Genomic DNA, 13211 nt, shown 5'->3' with positions numbered 1-13211 from the left:
AATATTTGGGATTTATATATCTGAAAAAAAAAAAATACTAGATCAAATATATTAAATTTCGAATCTGACCGATCAAATAATGGATCAAAAATTTTACCCACCCCGGCCTGCGATAGAGAAGATATACAAAACTAACAAAAGTACATTCATTACATATTTGAGATTCGAAGTCAATATTTCATGACATACATTTTTATTTGAAGTACTTAAATTATCAATGCAAATCTAGAAGTATATTCTTGAATCTAGCTTGATGTATGTGGCTTGGGATATACATCACTACTGCTTACATCACAATTGCTTATATCACTACTTGTAAATTTGTGAATGATTATGATCAACTAAAGCTCTTTTAAGTCAGTAAGTCATACGATACATGTTATTGGATCAACTAATAATTTTTAGTATTTATATTCTTATTATAGCTAGCCTACTCTAGCGAAGTCATGTTAAATTAGTACGGACCACCTTTTACGTAGTATTAGTAATATTGGATCTTATTATTATTATTATAAAGTGTTGCTTTTGGTGTAAGCCTTTTATTTATTTATTTATTTTTATGGGGCAGATTGGAGCAATAAACAATTAAACATAAAGTAAACCTAAGCTAGTGCATGCTTCTAGAAGCCATCATTTAACCACAACCTAGTACGTAGTACAGTACTAAGTTTTCTTACATGAATGATTTTGCATTGGTTCGATCATCGATCGAACGGAATAATATTTTAGGCTCAAAGCGTATTTTTAAGGTAATGAACAAAAGATTTTATTTATCTATCCCATCTATACCTAGTGTTTAGAAACTGAAATCATCACTAGCGTAAAAGTATCAACCCCATTTTTATTTGATACGAAGTATTTTTTAAAATATAATTTTATTTACTAATTCAATTTGTGTATTGAATAATGTTTTTTTTATATTTCCCATAACTTAATATATGAATGTGGAGTATATCTCTTTGTTATAACTTTCAGGATTTTCCTCTCCCTAAGCTAATAACTCTTTATTTACTTTTCTCACTAATTGAAAAAATATTAATTTTAATGCGATTTTTTTTTAAGCAATCCATGCATGCATTGCACAGGCTAGGCCAAAAGACTACAGTGGTTAATTTTCAAATACATTTCCTGATTTTCAAATACAATGATTATTATCATAGCTCACCGCATATTCATTTGGTTAAACTTTAAAAATCGTGGTTGTATTTTGTAATTTATTGAAGTATATAAGAAATAAAATTATTCCATATCAAGTAGAATGTGGTTAGATTTGTTTCAATTTGTAATTTCATACTATCAATTTTTTTAAAATATATTTTTACAAATATAAGTATAAAGATATTAATTTTCAAAATTATACACAATCAATTCTTGGTGAATAGATCCCGACTTTCGTGCTTTGGTATACCTCGCATCATGCATACAAGTAGGATGATAACAAAAGTTTAAAGAGTGTACGCCAGTACATCAATTGTCCAATTGATAATTGGGATCAATGTTAAAAATTAAATTTACGTACATATACAACATTGTACAGAGATTATTAGAAATTAAATTTACGGCATATTCCATGCAAGCAAACATAGAAAATACAATATACATCGTATAGTAGTAATTACTGTAGTATATATGATTTCAAATCATGCATAGAATAGGCTTTTTTAGCAAAAAGTTTCAGATTTATTTATTCATTGTAGTATGAACGCATTGTGACATTACAAGGTGAGAAATTTAAAGACAAATTTAAAGACATAAGAAAATAAAAAATAAAATAAAAAAAATAAAAACAAAAAAAACAAAATGCAAGTACTAAACATATATATTCAGAGGGAGGTCAAGAGCTTGTAACCAATTTGGTAGTAAGCATAACCATCACTGGCTGCAGCCATAACATGTTCATCAGTGAGCACCTTTGGATTCCTCGAATCAACTTCGATCTCAGTAGTTGGAAACGGTGGACCTTCGTATGGCACCCCAACTTGGAGGGCTAAATCGGACAAGCTAGACTCGGTTAGAGCCGGGTTTCTAAGAACCCTAGCAGCCAAGTCACCCACTTGTACACCAACATCAGGGTTACTAAACTTCACAAGGTAAAAGATCTCGGGCAATTTTGTGATTCCAACAAAGCAAATCTTGGGATCATTAAGAAAAATGTCTAAGGATTCGGGTGCATTACCATGATTTCCCACATAATCTAAGTGAATGATAAGGCAACGGCGAAACACACATAGGATTAGTGCATGTGTGGTGTAACCACCCGTAGCTGGCTTGAGTTTCTTGACGTCTAGGCCAACCACCTTAGTTGTACACTCGAGGTGGCATCGTAGATTGGCAATGTGCTTGTCAACAGCTGCCGCGCAGTTGGCTACATGCGTGGTGAGCTTAACACCATGGATGGTAACATCACATGTACCCATTTGTAAGAGAAATTCGACAGGAATTTGAGGTTTGCGTGACCTCTTCATCTAAGCTGCCCGTTTAGTGGTACTACGTACATAGGCACGTATACATGTGTAGGTCTTAATATAGATTGATCATATCCTAGACCTAGCTAGTTAGGTTTTAGGAGTAGATTCTAACACAAGGCATAGAAATAATTTAAGCAATTAACTTTACTTTTTACGGGATACTCTTCCCATAAACGATAACTAGGTCAGTATGGTCTACCAAAATTTATCAAATTTTTTTATTTACCGTAGTCAATTGGTCATTACTAGGGTAACTATAATGTTTCCCATACAATGGTTATGCCACTTGACTATATGTTAATATCCACTTTGCGAAAGTGACGTTACCTTGACAAAAAGTTTTTATTATTGGGTGGCTGTTGAAAAATAAAATTAAGGTGATATTTATTTTTAAGTTTCACTACAGTAAAGGTGATTGTTGGCAAAATGTCTTAATACGAAGTATAAATTAATTCAATTTATGAGCTCCTTAGCTACTTTATGTTAAATTTAACATAAATGTTCTTATCTTAAGTTGATTTTGCTGAATTGAACTTATCTTTGCTAGCTTAACTTATCTTATCTGATCTAGTTCCTTTTGTGTGACTTGTAAGACCGGAGTTACTCCTAGTTAACAAATGTATTAAGATAGTGATTAGGTAAAATTCTCCCATCACATAATTACTCATCATTATATAATAGTCCAAGTAATAATTTTCCACTTCATCTATAGCATCGTAATGAACACTTCCCCACCTCTCTATTCATAGTATACAAAAACATCATTAACTCTTATTTTAGAGAGATAGATATCTCATTATCCTTCCATTAATAGTCTTTTCAATCCAAATTATATGTTGTTCTTTCTAATTTGCCAATTAATTTATAAGAAGGTTTAAAAAGTTCTTCCATTTAAAATCTTTCTATGATACTCCATATACAGTTGTGAAAGGGCACAAATACACTCTCTCTTTTTTAAATGGAGTGTGAATAGAACAATATTATAACTACATAGTAAGGGAAGAAACATTCAAAACTCGGGAATTTTGAAATTATATTGTAACATAACATAATCATCAGGTTAGCAATCCACCATTGATGAAGCCATGAAAGTATTATTATATTCACGATACTTGTATGACTTAGCTTGAATTATATTTGCTTACCTTGTCTCAAAAAAATATTTGCTTACCTATATACAAGTACATATCACAAATTGACAGACGTTATTTCATCACATTTATTTAGTTTTATTTGGTTAAAACTTTACATGTATCGTACCAGAAATTAATTAAAGGAAATATAATTCACATACCTATCAGAACACAATAATTCAAGATGATGAACACTTAATATATAATACTCTCGTAAAACTTTCAAGGAAACATATTCAGTGATTCTAAACCATCATCATCAACCAATTGCAAAAGGTACGATAAAAGTAAAAATGTAATAAATAAAAAGGAGTGAAGGAAGTATAGCTTTTATGAAGAAAATTGTTGTGAAAGGGCACAAATACACCATATCCTTTTTATTTATATTTATTTATTTTATATTAATGGAGGGTACGGTGAACATCAGAACACAAATCACAATAACTAGGTAAGAAAAATCCAAAAGTTGGGGATTTTGAAATTGTAACATTACACAATAAATTCATGACTAGGTTTTCAGGCCACCACTGATGCAAGCCATGGCGTATGAATGTATGATACATAACTTGTATGATCAACTTGAATTGTATTTGCGTACTTATTATCACATTACAAAAGCCACCGCTATATCGATCATTACATTTTTTTTGGTTAAAAATTTCTTGAAGTGTTCCAAAAATGAAAGGAAATAAAGTTAACATATCTATTTTCATCATATTCATTGATTCTAATTTCTAAACAATCTTCAACCAAATGAAACACGAAAGAGGTACAATAGAAATGGAACATAACTGATATAATTCACAGAAACATAAACTCCTAATATAAAAGACTCAAGTAAAACATGCTAGTGATGGTAATGAGCAAATAAATTACTTGAGCGAGGACATTAGAAACAATTCTATAGCATGTAAAGGCATCATAAATGGCCATCTCCACTTGTTCTTGTGTTAGAATATATAACTGATATGATTCAGAGAAACACAAACTCTTAGAAGACTCAAGTAAATTAAAACATACTAATGATAGTAATGAACAAATAAACTACTTGAACGAGGACAGGAGCTTAAACGCAATTTGATAACATTTAATAGCATCATAAACGACCATCTTCACTTGTTCTTGTGTTAGAACATTGGCGTTCTTGAAATCAACCTCGTCTTTTTGGACATACGGTTTAACATTGACTTGACTTGACTGGCAATAACCCGTAAAGGAGATCCTTCGAGCCCTGCTGATTTCTGAAGCACCCGGCAAGCCAAATCACAGCTGCATCCCAAACCAGGCAGTCTGAAATGAGAAGAACTGGGAATCTTATAAGATGGTTTGTTGGGATCCAGAAGAAATTTATCCATCGATCCAGGATTCTGATTTGAATCTGGTCATTTTCATTTCCATGGGAACCTACTAGCTTAAAATATTAATTACGGAGTAATTAAGGAACGTTTAATGAACAATTAGAGACTCGTTGCAACTTGATCGATCGATGAGGGTCAAATTTCCATAGGGGATGCTTAAAGCCTAAAATAACAATCAACTATACCCAATTAATGAGTACCTTACATAGTCATCATGCATGCATTCATGATCAATGCATGTAGGCGTGTGCATTCATTAAATTAGTATCTTAAGCCATGTAACTTTTTATAAATCAATGAGTTAAAGAGTACTACTTCATTCCATCCCAAAGTAAAATTAACATGTACTCCGTAGTATATAATTTTACATATATAACAAAAATTATAAGAAGTTGGCTTGGTATTATAAAGTACACAATGAGGCGAATACTACTATATCTTACATCATTACATGACCTGTAATATATATTAGTGAGAATTTATAGTTAAATGATTAAAAGTATGACCATACATAAAAATAGAAACGAATGTACACCTCCTTAATTTTAACTCTGCATTAATAGTATACAAAAACATCATTGTATACTTCCTTAATTTTAACTCTGCCTTAGTAGTATACAAAACATCATTATATATTGCCACTCTCATTACTTAGCTCGTTATTATTATTAATAAAGATATACAAAATGTCCCATGTTTTTTTTCTTTTCATAGCATTTATAAAGAAAAGGCTATGAAAAGTTGAAAAGTAGTACATATAAAATAATATAATAAAGGAAAAAACTCAGAACTTGGGATCTTGAGATTGCAAGATTATATAAATTTACAATTAGGTTTTAGTCCACAAATGATGCAAGCCATGAAAGCCTTGAAAAGACTTGATGTCTATATGTTGTTTTTCTGGTTAATTCTTTATTTTTAGTACTAAAATTAATGAAAATAAATAAATAAATAAATCACATACCTATATATAGGGGAACCCTTAAGTAAATAAAAATCTTAAGGAAACGAATTCATAGATTCCAAACCATCATCAACCGATCGAAAAAGATACAATGGATAAAAATAAAGTTACATTATAGATGTAATTCAGAATAACGTCTAAAAGGTCACAGCAAAATCAACAATCAAGTAGCTAGTGAATACATCTTAAGACTTAATTAAAAACTACTGAGGGAAATGACTAATGAGCAAACTACTCGATAGGAGCTCAAACGCAATTTTATAACATTTATAGGCATCGTATGCAATCATCTTCACTTGGAAAAATATTTTGTAGGGAAGCTATAAACAGACGTATTGAATTGAGTAGGTTTGTATTGTTTGATGCTATTTGTGACTAAATGATTATGGTTTAGAATAGGCAACTAGCTTTTATCCGGGCAATGCCCAGGTTCATTGATTTATTTAAAATAATATATTGATATCTCTCTTTCCAGACGCCTTGAATTACTTGGCCTTCCTCCTAACCATTATTCCCTCACCATTCTTGCTAATTCTTACTGTCTTTTTGGCTGTATCATATCGATTTTGGGTTTTCGCTTCTTGGGAAAAGGATTAAGCTTGGTTATCCCCCTGATTGTATTATCTTTAACACCTTAATCAATGGTTATATTATTAATGATAAGCTACCTCAAGCTGCTCAATTGTTGAATAAGATTGTTAAGCTTGGTTTCCAACCCGATATTGTTACATATGGTGCTATTTCAAAGGCCTTTGTAGGATCGGCAACAATGCCAGTGCTCTCACTTTGCTTACCAAAATGCAGTCTCGAGGTAATTGTAAGCCTAACCTTGTCATATACAACACTATTATTAATAGTCTCTGTAAGGACAGCTTATTACAACAACCAATGGACCTCTTCTCCGCTATGAAAACCAAGGGCATTCAACCCGATGTTGTCACCTATAATACTTTGGTTCGAGGCTTCTACAATTCTGGATGCAGGGAAGAGGCTAAGGGTGTATTGACTGAGATGTTAAAGAGCAACATAGCACCTACTGTTGAGACCTACAGCATGCTGGTTGACATGTTTTGTAAAGATGGGAATGTTAAGGAAGCACAAGCCACATTGCAGCTCATGACTCATAAAGGTGTTACTCCAAACATCTTTATTCATTGCTTGATGGCCTGTGCAAAAGTGCACGGTTGGGTGAGGCAGTGGCATTACTTACAGATATGGAGGACAAAGGTACTAAGCCTACTACGTTACTGTCACTTACAATATCCTTATGGACAGCTTGTGTGAGGCTGGGTGATGTATGTATTTTATACCATGTTTTATCCCGGTTTTGTAGCGTAATTTACATGGTTTTAAGCTCTGCGGAGCTATTTCTCGCTAACAATCTCTTCTCTAGTGTGTTCGATCTATTTGATTGAGTTTCACAAGAATACGGAGGTTTCTTGGATGAATCGGACTTGTTTTGGATGGTTAAATAAGAGGTTGTTGAGTGAAAGAAGAAGAATTCCTCAATGCCCTACCGGGCACCCCATGCCCTGACTGCTAGGGTGAAGGAAGAACAAGCTAACTCTGAAGAATTGTCTTAGGCTCCATGTGCCCGATCAGGCATGTCAAGCCCGGGCAGACCGGGCTGTGAGGAGTACATTGCGGTGCAGTGTTCGTTCTTAAGTCTGTACGCACGCCCAACCGAGCACTCAAAGCCCTGGCTGACCGGGCAGAAGAAGAATACAAAGAAGAAGGAAGTTTCCCTCGTCCGCCCGACCGAGCAGTCCTTGCCCGTGCAGACCGGGCATTGTTGCGCGGAGTCCGTTTTTAATTAATTTCGGATTTTATCTTTTTAAGTGGTATAAAACCTTTTGTAATCACTTTTTAGAGGACAACTTTTAGTTTCTCTAATATTAGAACTTCTTTAAAACCCTAGTTTTCTCTCTTTACTCTTAGTTTGGAATTATTGTTCATCAACAATTCGAGTTCTTTCAATTGAAGTAATTGGTATTTATCTATTCTCTTTTCTTTTACTTCTTATTGCTTATTAATTATGTTTTCTCCATTGAATCTTGTTTTTGCTTTCGTTATTATGTGTGAGTAGATCCATAATCCGGGATCTTGCAAAGCCCGAATATGATTGATACATGAATTGAATCTTTAAATTCTCCAATAATGATCCCAATTGACATGCTTAATTGATTGTATTTATGCCAATGCTAGATTAGGAATAATTAGTATTGTTATCATCCCTTTGTTTTCATCGCAACGGAAGTTGGGTATTAACGGGATTTGGGTATTTCAATTAAGGGTTTGAAGTTCATCAAAGGAAGTAGATGATTGGATGATTAGGAAGTTAAGTATTGTGGTTAATGTCCCTCATTTGCTTGATTCCATGGAAATAGCCTTGATAGTTGATTTGGGAAGCCATTGATAACTCGGAAGAGACCTTTGGTATTGTTTAGGGAATGCTTTTCCTCTTATCAATTGATTTGTTATTGGGGTTAGATTTATTAGTGCATCGATTATATTCGTGGTAATGTTTGATTTTGGATGATGTAGTTCATTGATTCATCATTTTATTTAGATTATTTATGCTATTTAGTATTCTAGTTATTAATTTCTTCACTATTGATTTGTTACTTGCTTGGTGATTACTTGAGTCTACTTAATTAGTTGAACCTAAGTCTCTTGGGATTCGACCCTTACTTGCCCGACTACATAATTAGGAGGAATAGTTAGGTTTATTTTTGTTAGGTACGCGACACGCCTATCACTGGGCAACTTGAAGATGCAGCAAAATTCTTCTCTAATCTTGTGTTAAGGGGTATGCAACCGAACTGTAAAACATACACAATAATGATTAAAGGCTTCTGCAAGAAAGGGCTCATGAGTGAAGCTGCTCAATTATTAAGCAAAATGGACGAAGATGGTTGCCTCCCTGATGATTGTACTTATATTATAATCATCCGAGGATACATTTTCAATAATGACTTGTCAAATGCACTATACTACCGCGACATTATGGTTAGGGAAGGATTTGGAGTTGATGCTGACACTTTCTCGTTGTTTGTTAGCATTTTGCCTTCTGGTAACTTGTGTGACTCATCAAAGGATCAACTTTAAAACTTATTCATTGACTTGAGATTAACTATCTTTTTTAGGAATCTTATCTATCTTTCTATGATGTATGATCTCTAATATGAATTAGTGGGCATCAACTGATTTTTTTTTTTTTTTTTTTACACATTCAATTTAAGTCCAACGCTCTGTATTTGCTGATTTATCTGTATTGTGACTAACAAAAAAATTGAAGTGGATTGCAACATGAAAAAAGAGGGAATGCAAGAAACGGTGATAAGCAACCATTAACCTTTTTTGCGATTAAGGGTCTGCTTCAGAAGTTCATCAATTGAATTGAAATTGAGATGATTGCAATTATGGACCATGAATATTAAAGTGTTATTCTGGAGGGACTAATTGCGAACATTTGACAAACAATAAAAATATAGTGTGGAGTAGTATCTCTTCTTATTTGCTATGACCCCCCCATAAGTTAATTTACCAGCTTTAGAAATGTATTAACTGAGTCTTTACCTGCTTTGTTGAAAATTAAATGAAGAGGATAAGCAGATACTTCTCTTGTAGGCATTGACTATTAACTTTATTGCTTCATACTTGATGCAGGAAATCACTGTCACAATTATACTTGTGCCAACTCAACAAGTATTTGAAACAGGTGATGTTTCAATGTTCAGTTTCATCTCTTACTATTTATGCTTTCTTCCTGGAAATTGCTATCACGTTACACCCATGCCTCATATCTAAGGATTCGTCATGGCTATACCTAAATACCTGTTGTAAACTTGTTATATCTGTTTCTGAAAATTAATTAGGTTAATGTCTGGAAAATTTATAGGAAATTTGAAGAGTCATTTATTGTGCTGAATATGTTATTTTTATCTAGAAATAGAGTAAGTTTTATTGTCGGACAAGAAGTGGAGTAAGTTTATTGTTGGTCCATCAGACAAGAAATGGTTGTACAAGTTGTTGGGACATCTGTATCAGCCTCTCCCCTATCATACAGTACCTTGGCACTGGGAAGAAGCTCTCCAATTGGTTGGCCAAAGAAAATTATTCCTCTTCAGGTGATGTATTTCCTCTTCCGTCTGATGGACCAACAATAAACCCGGTGAGCTTTGTTAAGATCCTAGTCATGTATAGTGCTTTATAATCAGGTCTGCTTAATGTAGAACTTTGAGAAGCTTGCCTTGTTGCCTGAAAATTTACTCTTTACTGTTTAAGAATTTCACCACACTAATCGTATTCTTCTCAAGAGTCCCACTTATATCGTTTAAATCAAGGAATATAAGCCCTGAACTTGCAATGATTTACTTAATGGAGATTAAAGGTGCTACTGTCTTTAAGAGGCATCTGATGGTTTGTCCACATTAAAACGTTTTTTTGTCGAGGCTTAGATCGTGAAGGACTAAGAAGAATAACAGAAAACATTTATTGAAAATCATAATTAAAGGTGTTTTATGCAGACTGGCATAAAGGATTTTTAGTTTGGGACAAAAAGGTCATCAATTTTAATTTCGGTTGCTGTTTTCGCCTCGTATGCATGGTGCATATGGAGAAAAGGGACCTCATGAACAGTTAAGTTCTTTGAGATTACCTCCTGCCAGCCCCTTTGGCAACTTCCTCCATGAAGTGTCGGCTCCAAGACCTATGTTAGCCGGACTATCACCTTAAAGGAAGAAACAGGAAATGTAGTCACTCAAGTGTATTTAGCTAAGTGTGAATTGAGTAGTTTTTTCTGGTTGATCTCTGTTAAGTGTTAACTTAGTAGGTGTAGGATATGTAGCTTAAGAATATGAGGATGCAGGTTCCTTGCCTTGTTATCTAATCTAATTTTCACTAATGGAGGAGTACTTTCACTTTTCCCTAAGGATAACTGTATTTTGGAGAAGTAATTTCATTTTTTAATCCTAACTTGTCTAAATCAGATAAGGAGGAGTCCTTGCTCCTTGTTGTCCTTAGAGTTAGAACCATACTCCATCCGTTCCTTTATTAGAAGTCTATTTCTAATATTTATTACTCATATAATAAAAAGAAATAGGCTTCTAATTTAGGGACGGAGGGATTACTACCTTAGTGAGAATATAATACTTTTATTGTTTTTAAATTAGGAAAATTTAACATCAGTGGACTAACCTTTAGCCGGTTCTCCAATAATGGACTGACCTTTAAATCTGCCCATATTAGACACAAGTTTAACATTTTTCTCCCAAAATGAACTCGAATAACCGGTGACCTGTACAACCGGTCATTTTTCTTTAATTATCTTTTTTTAATTAAAAATCTTTAATTTTCTTTTTTAAATTAACAAAATAATTTTCTTATAAAAAAAAAAAAAAAAAAGCCCCTCACCCCATTGCCAGCCACCCCCTTCTCTCTCCTCCCAATGTACACCACCATTGCTCCACCTGCACACCATCTCCGGCAGCCCCTAACCCCAGCCCAACCATCGAAGACCCCTTGCTCCCCTTCCCCCGCCACGAAACCACCCCTCCTCCTCCTCACCCCTCAATCTCCCCTGCTTCCTCACTCCAAACCCACGCACAACCGTCCACAACAACTGCAAGCCACAACCACCACACTCACACTACCTTAACCCACCGAAATCACCATACCAACCCACTTAATCGATTAACTTCGTGATTCACCACTTAACTTTCCGATTAATTTCGAAAACACCACTTGATCGATTAACTTAGTGATTCCCTGAGATCTATAATTAAGTCAATTATGGAGTAAAATAAAACATTGTGGGTGGGTCTTGCACCTTCTCAACCAAATCGCAGAACCCATATTACCACTCACATATACAATCAAACTCGCTTTTCCCTATATTCAAAATGGTGGCTTGTGGGTGTGGCTTGGTGGTGTTGGATGAAAAATGGTGGCTGGTGGGTGTAGCTTGTTGGTGTTCCCGCCGGAAGTTATGGAGGGAGGAGGTGGAGGGGCTGAACTGGGAGGGAGAGGTTGAGGCAGCGACTTCGACTTTGACGAGGAGGAGGAGGGGCAGGTTAGGTGGGGATCAGGTGGTGGCTGTTATGGTGGTTATGGAGAGGCGGTGGTGGTGCTGTGCTTGGAGGTGTTGCTGCTAGTGGGGTGAGGGGAGGGGGGCTGCCAGTGGGGTGAGGGGAGGGGGGCTGGTAGTAGGGTGGTTTTGATTTTTTTTTTTTTGTATTTCTTTTTTTTTTTTAAGAATTATCAAAATTTAAAAATTAAAAAAAAAAAACAAAAACTTGACCAATGATTTGATGACATGTGGACTTTTACCTGTTATTACAGGTAGGTGACCTGCTTGGTCCATTTTGGACGAAAAATAGCAAACTTCTGTCCAATATGGGCAGATTTAAAGGTTAGTCTATTATTGGAGAACCGGCTAAAGGTTAGTCCACTGGTGTTAAATTTTCCTTTAAATTATTGCAATACATGAAGTTTACCTATCCCAACACACTATTTTACTTATTAAAAGATGAAAATTAAAAATAAAAAAATAAAAAATAAAAAAAAAAAAGGTGATATTATGACATTATACATTAAAGTGATTCTATATATACCTTGCTTGACTATAATTAAAAACTCGTTGCAATTATGAAAGAAAAGAGAAAATCTATACTAATTTGATTAAAAAAAAATAAAAAAATTATATGTCACGTGACACCCTCTTCTAAGACAAAGGTTTCAAATTCATGCTAGTATGTGGCCATTCAAATGAAAAGTAAGATTTTAACCTCCATTCCAATATAACATTTTTAATGTTAGATAGGATGAAAATGAATCTCTAACGTCTTTTTCTATTGTAAATTTGTAATACATAGTATGATAGTACTCCTTAGTTTGTAACAAGTAAAATTGTGCCTTAATTAATTTGCAAATATTATACTCCGTATTAATATAAACTATTTTCTCCGTTCTTTTTTAATTGCAACTTTTGAGTTTTCACACTTATTACTCATATTAAAAATTAAAGTTAATATTTTAAAATAATATACAAGTATATATGTTTCAAGACAAGTCTAAAAAGACCTATATCACTAATAATTCATAATATATAAATCACAAAAGACGATTATACTAAGGGACCGTTTGGTTCGCAGTAATAATCAAAGGGAATGGAATTCCATGGGAATCATTCCCTTTGTTGTTGTTTTTTTTTCCATTTCAATCATTCCCTTTCCCCTTTGATTACCCAAAAACCTTCTTCTCCCATTCCCTACCCCCCTAGCCTTTC

The sequence above is a fragment of the Chenopodium quinoa genome, unplaced genomic scaffold (genome assembly GCF_001683475.1).
Source record: "Chenopodium quinoa cultivar QQ74 unplaced genomic scaffold, ASM168347v1, whole genome shotgun sequence".
NCBI lineage: Eukaryota > Viridiplantae > Streptophyta > Magnoliopsida > Caryophyllales > Amaranthaceae > Chenopodium > Chenopodium quinoa.
This window is presented reverse-complemented; position numbering follows the sequence as displayed.